Raw genomic sequence first — 5,785 nt, 5'->3', positions numbered from 1 at the left:
TGATAATGCTAGGTTTTCAATTGACTGGATTTGATTTGTTTTGCATTCCCATAGCAAACAGTTCATGTAGGTAGATGCCCTTTATCCAGGTAATCCTCATAGCTATATCACTCCTTCCTCCCTTTTCTCACAGTGGATCTCTATTAGGTAATTATCAGTCTTATAAATCTCCATTAAGAATTTCTTTTCCACAGTTAACAACAAAGCTCTGTTTTTATTTTATTTTTTGACTCCTGATTTTATTATTCAATTTCTTTTTTTTTCATTTAGTCTTCTGTGGTTGGGAAGCCGCGCCTCCCAAGACCATTCAGTTGGAGCTGGTTGTTGGAAGGGAGTGGGTTGGGGAACTGGGATGGGGGCAGGGAGACCCCTGCTCTGCTGGTGGTCCTAGGTGGAGAAGAAGAACTATACTTCACAGAGCCTGGGGTGTGGTGGGAAGGGGATGAGGTAGGAGCAACAAGCTGGGGAGATGGGACCCACCTCAGTCCCCAGCTTCATTTTCTTCTGATGTTTCCCCACTGGTGGCTTTCTCTGCAGTCTTGTAGGCCTTTTTTTTTCTTTTTCTTTTTCTGGGTTTTTTGACTTGCAGATCTCTGGAGGAGAGCCTTTAGCTCTGCATCTTGGACTTCCATCTCAGACTTGTAGAGGTCAGGCTTGAAGGGACCACTGGTTATCTGCATAAGGCCATTGGGCATGAGCAGAACTGTACATTTAAACTGGGCAAGAAATTCACCTTCCTTCTTATAGAGAACATTAAATAGTTGCAGCAGTTCATGCTTGGTGCACTCCGCCACACCCATCCGAGCCTTCTTCTCATCTTCAAATGTTCTTAAAGTAAATGGCATAGCATCAAAACGCCTTTCCACCTCACTGAAGAAGGCACGTGAAATTTTCATTTTCAGTCCGTGCTGTTTAGAGGGGTCTCATTTGTAAATAGTGGTTCTCTGTCCTGCATCCTTGGCCTTGCCCTCTCCTGAGCTGATGAGAACATCCACAGCATATACTTCATGTACCGCCAATTCTGCTTTTTCATGGTCCTTCTTCTGCTGGTCTGTGGGATTCTGGATAATGGTTTTTTCCCCATCGACGACATGCTCCTTCAACTGATGTGACAGCATGCCTTCTATTGGCATGCAGTTAAGTGAATGGGCAGCTTTGTTCAGGGTTTCTGTCACTTGTATGTTCTGGTTTCCAGGTTTGACCAGGCATAGGACAGCTTCATCAGAAAAGTGAATTGCCTTAATAACATCTGCTTTCCTCCCTGTTACTTGGGTCCCTGAGCTACATCAACTACAAAAGTATGAGCTACATTAGCGATGAAGCCATCCACATGGACCCTGAGGTCAATTTTTACCAAGTCACCTTCCTTGAGAATATAATCCTGGTCGCTCTTCAAAGGGGAGAAGTGACATACACAGTTATTTACTGAAATGCTGGTGGGAAAAGCAATACCTTTTTACGTTTCTATTTTTTTCTTGAAGATTTTCCCTATTTCTTCCATAATCATGGCATCATCTTTCTCACACAGGCTCAGTACCGATATGCCTGAGCTAGATGCTTCTACCAAGGACTGAAGTACCTGGTTGGCTATGTCGTTCCCCCATCTTATACTTGGTCACGACCAGGTCCTTGGCGATAGTTTGCTCCTGCTGCTTGTCCTTGCCCGACATCTTCCTACCACCATCACTGCAGCCTCGTTTTCCCTGAGCCACCGCCTGTCTCCCTTCCCAGCCACAGGCTGTGGTCAGAGCCCCCTTGATCCTCAAGGAGAGGGCAAGCAAAATCGTGAGCCAGAAAGGGAGAGGGTAGGCAGGCGAGAGCAAAGCTCTGTTTTTAAATGAAGAGGTTTTCTTATTTCATTTTTAAATACCCAGAGGCTCATTCTGACAAGTTTTCAGCTCCTTTGTAGCTTCCTTGATCTTCCCTACATGACAAATACAATGGAACCTGTTCTGTAGTCCTTCCTTGTCTGTAATGGGGAAGGAAATCAAATAGGAGAGACAACTCAGAACTGAAGGTTGTCAGAAAAATAAACTGTTCTTAAGAGGTAGTGCTGCGAATAAAGGGCGAATAAAAGGCAGGTGTGCCTGACCAAAGTGATGGCTTTCAGGTGTGCATTGATAGTTGGTATGTGGGAGAAGGGCCATTGCAGAGGTTTTACATTTGAACACCTACAGAGCAAAGAGAGGGGTGTGGTTGGGGGCAAGCAGAAGAGACAAGGTGGTTGGTGGTTGCACTCTAGCCTGGGTCAGGGACGAAGTCCAAGTCCTATAGGAAGATGGGCTACTGGAACAAGCGCTTTTCAGAAGCAAGGGGCCCCACTATGCTCAGGTAACAAAGTGGCATGGAGGGAGGAAGGAAAAGGGGTTATAGGCCAGATATTGAGCCTGGCTCACCTGTAACATTTTCGGGGTTTAGAACAAGAGTTCAACTTGGGATCCACATACCATATGCCTAAATATTTGAAATGTTTAGCTCAACGAATACAGCATGTTTTATTTAACAGTTTATCTCCTTCCATGACAAATGTACCTTCATAATGACCTCAAAGGCCAGGTTGGGTTCTAGAATTCTTAGACTCCTCTAAGTCCTGCCGAATGGTGTGGGAAGAACTGCTATGCTTCCCCCTCCCGCTTTAGAAATATTTCAGACCTACATAAAATTGTAGAAAACATTACTATAAACATCCATGTGTCTACTATTCAGCTTAAGAAATATAACATTACAAATACAGTTGATGTCTGCTGTGGAGCCTTCTCTACTAGAATGCCCCTCCCTTTCTTTCCTTGAGAGGTAACCATCATCTCAAATGTTCTTGTCTTTTGTTTTTGTTTTTATGAGATGCAGTTTTGCTCGTTGCCCAGGCTGGAGTGCAGTGGCGCGATCTTGGCTCACTGCTGCCTCCGCCTTCCAGGTTCAAGCACTTCTCCTGCCTCAGCCTCCTGAGCAGCTGGGATTATAGGTGTGCACCACCACGCCTGGCTGATTTTTGTATTTTTAGTAGAGACGGGGTTTCACCATGTTGGCCAGGCTTGTCTCAAGCTCCTAACCTCAGATGATCTGCCCGCCTTGGACTCCCAGAGTGCTGGGATTACAGGGGTGAGCCACTGCGTCCAGCCACAAATATGCTTGTCTTTCGAATGCACATCTCTCTGTATTCTGTATCCTACATTTGTATGCATCTCTTACATGTACACCTTTTAGTCTCTATATACTTACCCACAATCAATTTATGGTGGTCATTTGTATGTTTTCCTAGAAGTCATATACATGGTATCATGTTTGTATCCTTTTGGACCCGACTTTTTCCTTTATGCATTTTTCCCCTCTAGGCCTCAGCCCCTGTGAGTTCTACTCTCCTCCCCAGCCCAGCCCTTGCTGTCCCTTTCAGTTTACCTGAAATAAACCCAAGCTAGTGAATTAAGGCTGGTGTGACAGGAGGTGAAACTCAGCTGCTTCCTCTGTTGCTTGAAGCCAGTGGTTCTCAAACCTTAGTGTTCATCAAAAGCTCTTAGGGGTCGTGTTAAAACACAGATTGCTGCCCCCATCCCCAGAGTTCCGATGCTGTAGTTCCTGGGTACAGTCTGAGAATTCCCAGGTAATGCTGATGATGCTGTTTGGGGACCAAACTTTGAGAACCACTGCTTCAGATCAAAGGCTGGGCCCAAGCTCAGTAATAACATGTGGCTTCCAGGCAACCTGGGCCATTCATGAAGTTTCCTTCAGAACCATGCTCTACAGCATTATTGTTCAATAGACATATAATGTGATCCACATGGGTATTTCTAAATGTTCTAGAAACCTCATTAAAAAACAAACAAAAAGAAACCAACAAAAACTTTAATATTTTAATTCAAGTATTATTTCAATGTGTAATCAGTATAAAAAACATTAGTAAGGTTGGGCGTGGTGGCTCACACCTGAAATCCCAGCACTTTGGGAGGCTAAGATGGGCAGATCACGAGATCAGGAGATCGAGACCATCCTGGCTAACACGGCAAAACCCCGTCTCTACTAAAAATAGAAAAAATTAGCTGGGTGTGGTGGCAGGCGCCTGTAGTACCACATAATTGAGAGGGTGAGGCAGGAGAACTGCTGGAACCTGGGAGGCGGAGGTTGCAGTGAGCTGAGACCGCGCCACTGCATTCAAGCTGGGTGACACAGCGAGATTCAGTCTCAAAAAAAAAAAAAAAAAAGTAAAATATGCAATACTATTTCACACTTACAGTACATATTAAATCAGACTAGCCACAATAAAAGTGCTCGGTAGCCACAACACACAGCTCTGAAGATGTGCCCAATCGCTATCTTTTCAAAAATTGTTTTAAACTTGACATTTTACTTGATTTTTGGCTGTAGTAAAAGAATTTCAAACAGTCTTACCAAATGGTGAAAAGTAATACCTTTCAATGAAGGAATGGTGGGCCAAAACAAAGAGGTAAAGGAGAGATTTGAGTTAGCATTATTTATTGAGAAATCGTCCCACATTTCAGTTTATTCATTTAAAACAAACTATTATTTTTAACTTGAACAAACACTGTCAAATACATGCATGAAAGTTAGATGTCACTGGATATCACTTTTGATGTAACCAAGTTTGCAACGATATGTGTTAAAATTGCCACAGGCATCTGAAAAAAAAATAAAAACAATGAACAACAGAGTCTTCTTTCTATTCTTCCCAACTGCAGGATGAAATGAGAGAAAGTAAACAATAGCACGACATTAACCAGCACCAGTGACTTTCTAAATAGAAGAAAATGGCCAGCTCTGTGTACATCTGCAAGGTTTGTGTGCTATATGTTACTATGGGAGCCTGCATTTCTGTGGTCAAGTAATGACGGCCCAACTAATGCGTGTGGCCCAGCCAAGTTAGTGGCTGTGTCTGAAACTGTTTTCTACACAAATATTGGTCTTGGTAGTAGGTCTGAGACATTTACCACTTGTTAGTAGTCTTGCAGCTAGACGACAAAACACCTCAAGCATGAACAAATGAGTAGCCATGAAGTATATTTCAGAACACACTGCAGTTCGTATTACTAGATACATGAATATTCTAGTAATGTTTTACGTAAGCTAAATTGAATTTTTAAACTAATTTTAAACTTTTTCTTAAGTAATAAACTGGGAATCCTTTTTGCTGTTAAATAAAACTATCTGCAACAGGTAATTGCCAGGAATAGTCGAGTCATTCTCAAAGCTATACACAGATACCTGGATTTTCTCGGCTTCCCCTCTGCTGCATCTAGGTCCCCTTGGAGTTTTTCGCCTTGTTTTCCGCATCCTTCTCTTTTTCTTGTTCTTTCTCTTCCTCGCCTGCAGCATCTTGGGCCTCTTCATCCCACTTTTCAGGCCGAGATTTAGTGACTTCTTTAGTGAAGAATAATACACACATTGGGACCAGACATTCACAGAAAATACAGCCCAATTTACAACTAGCAGCGGCATCCCGTATCCCACCCTCAGGAGAAGCAGGATAGGGTTAACTGAAGAAGGAATAGCTGGGCACCTTCCTACTGGTTTTCACAAGAGTTCCATGGCCCTGGCGTTGCTCCTGCTTGATCATTTCCACAGGGACACTATCTCCTGTTTTTCCAGTAAATCTCCCACCCAAAGCTGCTGATTATTTCTCGTTTTTGGAGAAGAGATCTGAATCATCGGGTCTGGTCTCATTCTACGGTGTTTTGGTCAGAAGTTTGTTGGGAAAATATTTGATTGCCTCAAAAGACAAATTCTATGGTGAAGCTCGTTGGTTCCTCAGCCCCCTGAATGCGTCAGGTTTACC

At 43.4% G+C, this 5,785-nt stretch overlaps 2 pseudogenes across 2 annotated transcripts in view; both read right to left on the bottom strand.

The window, feature by feature from the left end:
- Positions 1–481: 481 nt before the first annotated feature.
- On the bottom strand, positions 482–1,670 carry LOC105523209 (annotated as a pseudogene). The gene has a single exon (XR_001003555.1). The product of XR_001003555.1 is annotated as a proliferation-associated protein 2G4 pseudogene (transcript).
- Positions 1,671–4,487: 2,817 nt separating this feature from the next.
- The window catches only part of LOC105523224, an 8,971-nt pseudogene continuing 7,673 nt past the window's right edge, over positions 4,488–5,785 (bottom strand). The window contains exons 3-4 of the transcript XR_001003560.1: positions 5,215–5,461; positions 4,488–4,631 (exon numbers count right to left, since the gene is read on the bottom strand). The product of XR_001003560.1 is annotated as a cancer/testis antigen 47A pseudogene (transcript). The remainder of the gene's footprint in view (positions 4,632–5,214; positions 5,462–5,785) is intronic.

Source organism: Colobus angolensis, unplaced genomic scaffold, assembly GCF_000951035.1.
Source record: "Colobus angolensis palliatus isolate OR3802 unplaced genomic scaffold, Cang.pa_1.0 Scaffold454, whole genome shotgun sequence".
Taxonomy (NCBI): domain Eukaryota; kingdom Metazoa; phylum Chordata; class Mammalia; order Primates; family Cercopithecidae; genus Colobus; species Colobus angolensis.
This window is presented reverse-complemented; position numbering and strand designations above follow the sequence as displayed.